Source organism: Oncorhynchus nerka, linkage group LG6 (assembly GCF_034236695.1).
Source record: "Oncorhynchus nerka isolate Pitt River linkage group LG6, Oner_Uvic_2.0, whole genome shotgun sequence".
NCBI classification, from domain to species: domain Eukaryota; kingdom Metazoa; phylum Chordata; class Actinopteri; order Salmoniformes; family Salmonidae; genus Oncorhynchus; species Oncorhynchus nerka.
In genome coordinates, this window is record NC_088401.1 from 34,893,009 (window position 1) to 34,904,176 (window position 11,168).

Here is an 11,168-nt window from a genome sequence, read left to right on the forward strand (position 1 = left end):
CAGCTGTCTCACCATTTTGTGCTCAATTAGCGACAGACACATACACACACCCAAGCCCCGCCGCTCGTGACCTTTCCCTTCCCACTAATGAAATGACTAATAAATCCAGACATCACCCAAGCCCCCCCTCTGACCAAGGGTGAGGGTCGAGAGAGAGAACACAGGAGTCTTGATCAAGGGGACTTAGGTTATGTCCCAAATGGTACTCTATTCCTTATATAGTGCACTTACAATGGGCCCTGTCAAAAGTGGTGCACTATATAGGGAATAGGGTGGCACTTGGGACACAGCCTTAGAATGGTGACTAATTCTCTCCTGGCCCCATGTTGTTGTTGGGAATGGAGGCAGTCTTGGGGGGAGGGGGCATGTATGTTTTTGAGTTTGCACCTAAAAACAGTTGGAAAATGCTTGTGAAAAAACAATCACCAGTATCTCAGGTGCATGTTGTGTGTACCACGTGTTTATAGGTTGTTGCACACGACCCCTACCCTACCTCACAAATACGCACAACAAGTGCAATAACAAATAACAAAATGTGCCTTCAAGACCACTTGATTAAAGGCTGTGACAGTCAGGCAAGAGACCTGAACCAGGGTTGTTCATTCATACAATAGTGAACAACGTAGAAAAATGTTTTGCAACAGAAAACGAAAATAAGCATTTTTTTTTAGGTCCATCCCTGTTTTGACCTGTTTGCTTGATATAGGGTCAGTTAACAATGCATGGTAATCTTAAACCACAGCTGGAGATGGGAAGCAGGCTAGGAGCGTGAGAGAAGTCCATCAGCAGAGGTGCATCCCAAATGGCACCCTATTCCCTATAAAGGGTTTTCTGGTAGAAATTAGTGCACTGTATAGGAAATAGGGTGCCATATGGGACGTAAGAAGACGGCGCCACAGGGAGAGATGTTAAATACATCTAGGCTCATGGATCAGGCAAGCCTTCGTCCACTACACCCCCTCCATCCATCCATCTATTGCTCCATCACTCCCTCCATTCATTTATCCATCCATCCTGGGCATTAGAAAATAGTATTTTTGGCCCAGCTCCCTCGCTCCCTGCCTCTACTCCTTGGCACTGGACTTGTTTTGGCTTCAGAGCACCATTACACCCCTACCTCGCCTCCCTTTTCCTCCACGTTCACCTCCCTCTCTCGGTAGCCAGTTTACAAGCTTACTAATGAATGGACTAACTTCATTTTGTTCTAGTTTACTTACACTTCACTGGCTTTAGGTTTGTTTTGGTTGGAGGCAAGCGAGGCAGAAAATGCTCGAAGATCAATGCTGATCACAGTTGATTTATCCTGTGATTTCAGTAATCCTACAGACTTCATTTGATAAATGATCATCTGAAAGCCAAGAGATAATCCTGGAATTAATGCAAACATGACATTCTGTTGAGTTCCATTTGAATTATTGTTTGAATTGAATTAATTCCGATACAAACATGATTAAATAACAAGCGGAAGGCTTTTAAATAATAACACATGCCAGTGTGGCACAGACAATTAGTCACAGAGGATACAAATGTTACTAAGGATAAAGAGAAATGAATTGGCATGGACTAAATACTATGCTACACTACAGCGAGAAGTAAAACACAACATCAAAGCTTTGTTAGGCTCACCATTATTTCTCAACGTCTTTCACGAGAAGAAACAACTGAGTTTAGCAACTCGAGTAAAACGCCTGCGCGGCAAATAATATATCAGCCCACTAAAACCGGAATCAAAGCTTTATCTTCACGTCCTACATAACTTTGATCCAGCGTTGGCCCAATCCAGACTCATTGATGAGCATCAGATCATAATGATCTAGTTTTCCACATCATCGTAGCTTGAGCTTGCCAGAAAACAGGAAATAATAGGAGTTATATTTCTCTCCAGGAGGATGTTGTGCGATTTTGTTTTAATCATTATATTTCATTTTGCATTTAACCTCCAAATCCTGACACACCAAGCACTTCATACCAAAATGTACACACACACACACACACACACACACACACACACACTATCGCCACGCCCAATGGCGTCACACACACACGCCACGACCATCTGTCAGACTGTAGCTTCCTCCCGCTCCCTCTCTCTCTATGTCCTGCTGAGATACACACTCACTAATGATTCCATAACTTGGTTACCACCTCTTTACGGTGCTTAGCAAGCTCCATCACGGCGGCTATATAAGACGCTCCGTTAGCACGTTGGTGGGTTAGCGTGCAGAGTAGAGTGATCAGCTTGACAGGTCCACTGAGTCTTCATAACAGAATCGCTGAGATTAGCCAGGCCTGGGTCATATTCATAAACAGTCTAAGATAGGAGTGCTGATCTAGGATCAGGTTTGCCTTTGAGTGCATAATGAATATGATTACATGCACAGGGGGGGACCTGATCCTACTCTGAGACGCTTTTTGAATATGAGCCCTGGGCTGTAGCAATGATACCTAACCCCCCTCTCTCTCAACCCTTATTTTTATTTTTACAACTATCTCTCATTCATCTACCTTTCCCTCTCTCTCTAATCTCTCATTCCCCCAAGCATTGATTACATGATGTTTGTCAACCTGAGCTTGCAATTAACATTTGATATGTTAATTCTGTGAGACATTTAGTTTGTGATTTTGCGTGCAAATGTCACATGCATAACAACGGAATTGCCCCTCCCTCACTTTTTTTCTGTAATGTTGACAAGTACAGTAAAGGCTATCATACTGTACATCGCTCTGCTTCAAAGTCCTATCTGTTATCCTTGGCACTTGCTATTTGTACACAATTAGTCAGCCAGTCATAAGGCTTCCTACCACCTGGGAAGACATATCACAGGACCACAAATAAGCAAACAAAACAAAAGCATTCAGCTGGATTTGACTAAAGACAGAGAACTCTAGCCAATCTGGCAACACAGCGGATTATTCACAGTGAGCTGAATACAGAGAAGCGAGACAGAGAGGGAGAGAGAGAGAGAGAGAGAGAGAGAGAGAGAGAGAGAGAGAGAGAGAGAGAGAGAGAGAGAGAGGGAGAGAGAGAGAGAGAGAGAGAGAGAGAGAGTGAGAGAGAGAGAGAGAGAGTGAGGCAAAAATGGCACTGTCTGAATTCTGAAATCATTATCATTATGTATGGCATACATTGTTTGTCTCCCAATTTGCAAAGCTCATTGGAGGACTTGTAAAAGCTACAAGACCATAATCAGCCAAGGAGAGCGGGAATGTTTGCATGCTGCCTAGAGGGCTCCGCTAAGAATGTTGTCCAAAACACTCAACAAATATGAATCTTCTCACTGTGCTCATTCCAAATGGCACCCTACCTGCTTTATGGTGCACTACCTGAGTCTTACAGAGACATTATCCAGGGACAGAGTTAACCAGAGAATGAACTGAACATGGGGACGAGAGAGGACGGGGAGCATGACAGTAAGCAACTCAATCAGTTCAAAGCCTGCAAACACTTATTATGTGGACATCTTCTACTAGTTAGGGGAGTCTACCTGGTATTAGTAAGAGGTTTGCACAGTACCCCAAAACCATGCTGTCATTTTATTTGAATGTGGTAAAAAATAGATCTTGTGTAAATACACAGTCCAATGGAATTGAGGCCCATATCACGGGTAGAGCATAACCAAGTCAAAAATGGATTTGTGTGATCAAGTGATCATCCGAGACGGAGAAGTGGTCAGCGGGTTGTCTGACTGCCTCACTGACTTCAGCGGGTCAGCGAGGCCACTATCTGAAGTCCCAAAAGCTGCTTCCCAAATGACCCAAATACTTTTGACCAGAGCCCTATAGTATTGCACTATGTAGGGAATAGGATGCGATGTGAGATGCAGCCGAGGTGTCCCTGGATGGATCCCTGCAGTAATCCCTGGAAAGAGCTGGCTCTGGAATGACTAACAATCCCCCATCCCCCATGATGAGCAACATCATTATTTCCTGTGTACCATCTCATTGCATTCTAATGATATTTTCTTAATTAACTTCTCTTTAAATGTTGCTACCCGTTAACGTGTGTAATTACAAGTGAGAAATGGCAAACGACTTTACAGCGAATCATTTGCAAAAGGTCTTGGCAGGTGAGACACAGCTCCAATATTGCAGCCCGTATTCGGTATCGTCTCAGAGCAATGGCAAGGGGACAGTGATGATGAATTATCACTGCATAATTTAGTGGTTTGGCACATTAACCTCTGTTATGGGAAAAACAAGATGGTGGCAGAATGTCTAAGCAGCAACTCCAATGAGTTGCTAGAAGCTAATGAATCCTGGCATAGTGTAGGTGTGAAGCCAGACTGAGGGGACGGACTGACATGGAGGGGGATCTGTGGATGCTTCCAAAGACATTCCTTCACAGGAAAGAGGACGCTGCTTATATCATATGGACCATTTTGTAATAAACCCTTCTTTCTCCCTCTTTCTTTCCCTCTCCATGTGTTTCTTCCATGCTCTCCCTCTTTCTCTCCCTCTTTCTCTCCCTCTCCATGTGTTTCTTCCATGCTCTCCCCCTTTCTCTCCCTCTCCATGTGTTTCTTACATGCTCTCCCTCTTTCTCTCCCTCTCCATGTGTTTCTTCCATGCTCTCCCTCTTTCTCTCCCTCTCCATGCGTATCTTCCATGCTCTCCCTCTTTCTCTCCCTCTCCATGTGTTTCTTCCATGCTCTCCCTCTTTCTCTCCCTCTCCATGTGTCTCTTCCATGCTCTCCCTCTTTCTCTCCCTCTCCATGTGTATCTTACCCGCTCTCACTCCTTTCTCTCTACCTCTCTCTCGCTCCCTCTCTCTCCCCCTCTCCATTCATTGGCCGCAGTGCTGCCTGATTTAGCCAGTGCCGTGGGCTTGTAGCGACTGGCGGTGCTATAGAGGGCCATGTAAATGTCATCGTCTCAGAGGCCGTGCTCGGCCAAGCATGAAATTAAATCTGGCAGAGTTTTAGGGCCCTGCTTTGGCTCACATCGCCGTTCATTCCTCCGTGTACCTCAGCACAAGGACCCTACATAAATCCACAGCGTATATGTTATGACTACATCAGAGGGCCCACTTCCCTTTTTGACTTTATTTACGAGCAGTGGGAGGACGTGATTAATCCAGGCGGGAAACAGAGAGAGAGACATGCGGGCGGGAACATGGTCTCTGTCAACGTGCAAAGGCCTTGTGCCTGTTTCTGCCAAACGTGTAAAATTGTTGTTTAACAAACACAGTGTGGAGCTTTTATGTTATATGTAAAACGGGATTGTGCCTCATGAATGGCTTCAGTAACTCTTACTGTACTGACTTACTCCGGAGTCTCTCTAATAGCCAATGCCTATTGTGAGCCTACTGTTACGCAACAAGTAGTGGCTGGAGGCGTTTACAATTGTGAACCACGGTATATCACTTTTAATTGTCCTTCTCTTAATATACATAAATGATAAAGACAAAATGACAGACGCATAGTGTATACTGTAGATACGCAACAACCTACAAATGGAATACATGCAAATAGATACATTCAGTAAACAGACCCCCAAAAAATCCAATACCAAGTTTTTGGCTAAAACTTTAATAACATGCTGAGGTTACATATTGTGAAACACACACACACACACACACACACACACACACACACACACACACACACACACACACATAACCAAGCATCAAAATTGCCCACTGACTTGGCTATTCATGGCGACCAACACACAAACACCCCATCCGTCATGCAGTCGAGATGACATGTTTCCTCTAATGAATAAAAGGCTGACTTTCACAGCAATGAGAGAGAGAGCAGCGTGGGGGATGCTCACAGACACAGGGCAATGAGTAGTTCACCATTACACTGCAGGGTTTTCCCAGCAGGGTTCCTTTGCTGTGAAGATTGGCATTAAACTTCGGGGGATTTCTCAAACTCAAGATGAGGGAGGAGAGAAAACGAAGAAGCTCTCTGCCCTGCTGAAAAAACTTGCATAGACCAGCATACATTTCAAGCTGGTCCATGCTGACCTATACGGGTCAGTGCTGGTCGGATGCTGGTCTGACCAGCACAGTCTAGCTGGTTATGCTGGCTGACCAGGCTTCGTTGTGTTTTTGCTGGTGACCAGCCTTCACTGAGTTTTGGACATAAACTAAAGAAGAAACAAAACATCAAGTCACATTACCCTGGTTGCAAAGTGACATTTAATTCCTATTGGAATCTAGCAAGAGTGTATTCCCACAATCTGCATTCAGAATGACTGCCAGGGTTAGAGAACAGATTGAATGAGACTACCTAAACCATCTAAACTGGAACAACTATTTCAGTAATGGGTGCAATAAGTCCAACTAACAGATTGGCTTGGTTTAGAAAAATACATGTTTTTTTATTTTTTATCTTTGTGTCGCACAAGATACATTAAAAGATTCATACAAAAAACAGATATTAAAACAAACAATTCAAAAGATGTAACTGCAATGGAACATGCTGGAAAATATGATAATGATGGCCGTGGAGCTGATTACTTGGGAGTCAACCTCACTTTATAACCTTATAACCTCTATGACCTTGTGTTATATTTCCGATGTCTGTGGTCTGAGAGCCATGCTCATATTGTCTAGCTAGCTACCTCAGTTTACACACGTGTACTGCATAGCCACAATGCCCAATTCAGATACATATGACGAGATGCAATGGTTTATTTGATCTGAACAGTCTAGTCTTAGAACGCCTCATGACGTTGGCTGGAGTATTCAAGATTCAACATGTCAACTGTAGCCAAAGTCTTGCGACTTTTAGCCATTCAAAGAACAGTGCGCTAACATTCTGTGTTCAGCGAAGCAGCTAGCCAAGCAGAGAGCTAGCTAGCTATTTTGCTGTACATAGCTAGCCTGGCTTGCCGACATTTCAGTCAAAAACGTGTACCCTGTTTCTGGTGTATGTATTTCGTGACACGTGTTTTCTACAAGTGGCAACTTTGTTTCAACGTTTCATCACAGAATTGTAAAGCGGCACTGCTACCGTAGCAACAATCTCAACTGCACATCTCGCTTGATCTGAATGCCCCAATCTTTAGTCAGCTGTTGTACAACGCAACATTCTAAAACTAGCTTGTTTTGATCTCTGTTCTAGCAGGGTTTCCCCAAGCTCAGCCCTGTGGGCCCCTCCTGGGTGCACGTTTTGATGATTGATGATGAGTTGGTAGTACTAGGGCAAAAACCAAAATGTGCACCCAGGGCGGGCCACAGGACTGAGTTTGGGAAACCTTGATCTAGGTCAGGGATGGTCCAACTCCAGTCCTCGGAGGCTTGATTGATGACACGCGTAGAGCAACAAGATGTAAGCGTTAGTTGTCCTCTCGGTTGTGAAAAAGATTTGTATGATATAAAAATGTATTTTTTTTAAATATGAATTAGAACTCATTACAATACATGATATCACTGTTATATTTTCAACAGATGTCAACACTACAGTTCTGGACTGATAGTAATGAAATTCCATAGACAACCAAATATTATTCTCTTTCACCTAAAGGAGACTGGGGCTAACAAAGGAAAATGATCCTGTGATCAGATGACCCAAGACCCCATGAAGTGCCACCACCAACGGCTGAGCAGCTACAATGTCGAGGAGACGTCGCCACGCAACACAGGGTGCAGTAAGCACACCTTTGGGCTGGGAAGGACCTGAGCTTTCCCTGTTGTCAGACGTGCTGGTTCCCAGAAAGTGTAAAAACCTACAGAGTACTCAGAAATGTTGTTGAGAGAGGTGGGCCTACAACCAATCATATAAACTCAGCAAAAAAAGAAACGTCCTCTCACTGTCAACTGCGTTTATTTTCAGCAAACTTAACGTGTGTAAATACTTGTATGAACATAACAATAGTCAACAACTGAGACATAAACTGAACAAGTTCCACAGACATGTGACTAACAGAATGGATTAATGTGTCCCTGAAAAAAAAGGGGGGGTCAAAATCAAAAGTAACAGTCAGTGTAGCCTCATGGACTGAACGAGATTTGTCAGTTCTTGCTGTGAAATGTTACCCCACTCTTCCACCAAGGCACCTGCAAGTTCCCGGACATTTCTGGGGGAAATGGCCCTAGCTCTTACCCTCCGATCCAACAGGTCCCAGACGTGCTCAATGGGATTGAGATCCGGGCTCTTCACTGGCCATGGCAGAACCCTGACATTCCTGTCCTGCAGGAAATCACACACAGAACGAGAAATATGGCTGGTGGCATTGTCATGCTGGAGGGTCATGTCAGGATGAGCCTGCAGGAAGGGTACCACATGAGGGAGGAGGATGTCTTCCCTGTAACGCACAACGTTGAGATTGCCTGCAATGACAACAAGCTCAGTCCGATGATGCTGCAACACACCGCCCCAGACCATGAGGGACACTCCACCTTCAAATGGATCCCGCTCCAGAGTACAGGCCTCGGTGTAATGCTCATTCCTTCGACTATAAACACAAATCCGACCATCACCCCTGGTGAGACAAAACTGCGACTTGTCAGTGAAGAGCACTTTTTGTCAGCCCTGTCTGGTCCAGCGACGGTGGGTTTGTGCCCATAGGTGACGTTGTTGCCGGTGATGTCTGGTGAGGACCTGCCTTACAACAGGCTTACAAGCCCTCAGTCCAGCCTCTCAGCCTATTGCGGACAGTCTGAGCACTGATGGATGGATTGTGCATTCCTGGTGTAACTAGGGCAGTTGTTGTTGCCATCCTGTACCTGTTCCGCAGGTGTGATGTTCAGCTGTACCGATCCTGTGCAGGTGTTGTTACACGTGGTCTGTCTCTGCGAAGACGATCAGCTGTCCGTCCTGTCTCCCTGTAACGTTGTCTTAGGCGTCTCACAGTATGGACATAGCAATTTATTGCCCTGGCCACATCTGCAGTCCTCATGCCTCCTTGCAGCATGGATAAGCCACGTTCACACAGATGAGCAGGGACCCTGGCATCTTTCTCTGGTGTTTTTCAGAGTCAGTAGAAAGGCCTCTTTAGTGTCCTAAGTTTTCATAACTGTGACTAATTGCCTACCGTCTGTAAGCTGTTAGTGTCTTAACGACCGTTCCACAGGTGCATGTTCATTAATTGTTTATGGTTCATTGAACAAGCATGGGAAACAGTGTTTAAACCCTTTCAATAAAGATCTGTGAAGGTATTTGGATATTTACGAATTATCTTTGAAAGACAGGGTCCTGAAAAAGGTGAGTTTTTGGTGAGTTTGTATTATAAATAAGGGAAGTTTGTGTGGGCAACAAACTTGTGAGAAACAATACTTGTGCATTTTTTTAAAATCTAGCATGCAGTCATCATTATTGTACTTTTGGAATGATTTTAGCATTATTTACTAAACTGTTATTTTCTCCTGGATATCTATGCTCTGGACGGTTTACACTTCAAATTAGAAGTCCTACAGGCGGGTAGATATCCAGAAAGACGGATGGACTACCCTGGTGTAAATACAATACAAAACAAGTCAGTCCGATTAAACAGATCAGGTCAAATAGTTTTATTAGGGAGATAAACAAGAATACAAGGTAGTCGATGAAACTTTCCTCAAAATAACAAAAACACAGTGTAAGGGAAACATGGGAAACATTTTGATAAAGTACTGAACTAATACCACCCAGACCAAGAAAAAAAAAACAGACTTACAAAGACATCATTAAATGGTGTATTTTTTTCCTAATTGGGATCCAATTGAAGAATAAAGTACAGAGTAGTTGTGGGAAGTGTTAGCCTGTTATGGAAACATACTTAGTAATACATCAATGGTATGTTGCAGTGGTGAAATGGCAGCAGTTGTGTGATGTAAGGTGCAGGAGTCTCCCTGCAATTCATGCAGGTGTGCCAGCGAGGTTGTCCGGAGTCCCTGGGATAGCTCTCTGGTACTCCATGATGTCAAAAATCGCTCCAGATCTATGGGAAGCGGCCAGCTCCAGAACATCTCCCCTTTCTTCAAAGGACAGCTCTTGTAATTTAGACTGTAATGATACGGGTGAAAAAGCTACATGAAATTACAGGATGCAGACAAATATTATGCGATGTGATTAGAATGTTGTGAAGCGGGTAAACCGTACCACAGGTGATTTTTTTTTTTTTTACTAACCTTCATCTCTGACAGCCTGTCTTCTTGCATTCGGGCAGCCCTTTCAAGGTCTTCCTGTCCAGTTCTTTCTGCAGCCCTGCATGGTATGCAGCTCTTCAGAACTAGAATCCTACAGAAAAAGCATTAAACTTACACAACACTGTTATTAGGATTGTATTGTAATGCTCACGACATGGTATTTTATGTCTAGCCAATAAGGATTTTCACGCAGAAGAGTTATTTTCAATGAATGCAGAACTATGATAGTCCAAACGTATTATTTTACACAGCTGTTTTTTTACGCAAGTGTGAAAACGAATGTACTAAAGCTATCATCATATTGCTATTTTGTACCAGGCAGGGAAATTCACAGTAACGTTAACTATGATCAACCATGTAGCTAGCTAGCTACCTTGACATTGGTAATGTTAGCTACCTTTCTGGCTGACAACGTGAGTATTATAACATATGTATATATATAAAGATTCTTTACCAGTTCTGAAGACACTGTTGCTAAAATGGAATCGAGTTATCTTCACTCTTGTCCGTAACTGTTATCGCATCGGCATCCAGTCTCAAATTTCCTACTCTGTCCCTATTGTCACTATTTACCACAGCCACAAAGTAAAATTGGCGACACTAGGTTTCCACTAGATAACACAGACACAAAGTCTAAGAGCGGATGTTGACGCTACGTCACCCCAGTGGCGACTACCAATGAGAGCTGGGGATTCAGGTATTTGGTGTTCAAATCTAGAAAAAAATGTGCATTCTTGCCAGAGGGGTCTTCAAAAACACCTGTATACACATTGTTACGCAGTACAAGTTTAAATAGGTTCTCGTGCACAAAATGCATATCAGCCAATGAAAAGCATTAATTTACTTGCATGTGACCAAACGCTAAAATTGTAGCTGGTCCCATCAGATAACATGGTACAATTTAGCCCTATGCTAACTTCAACAGGTGGCACTGATTTATATCCTGGCACAAGTGCATCAGCCAATTAAAATCATTGAAGTAGTTGTAAGTGTTCCAACACTTATTCATGTATGTAAGTATCCCTATCACACCAAAGTATCATCAAAGAAACGATCAGGTGTATTTGCCATACTGGTATAATTTATCTCTGTG

The 11,168-nt window shown here is 43.5% G+C and overlaps 1 long non-coding RNA gene across 1 annotated transcript; it reads right to left on the reverse strand.

Annotated features, from left to right (window-relative positions):
* Positions 1-9,442: 9,442 nt before the first annotated feature.
* LOC135572102 (uncharacterized) lies at positions 9,443-10,914 on the reverse strand. Its single transcript, XR_010464015.1, has 3 exons — positions 10,530-10,914; positions 10,058-10,166; positions 9,443-9,932 (listed from the first exon to the last, which is right to left on the reverse strand). It is a non-coding gene; the product is annotated as an uncharacterized LOC135572102 (long non-coding RNA).
* Positions 10,915-11,168: the final 254 nt, after the last annotated feature.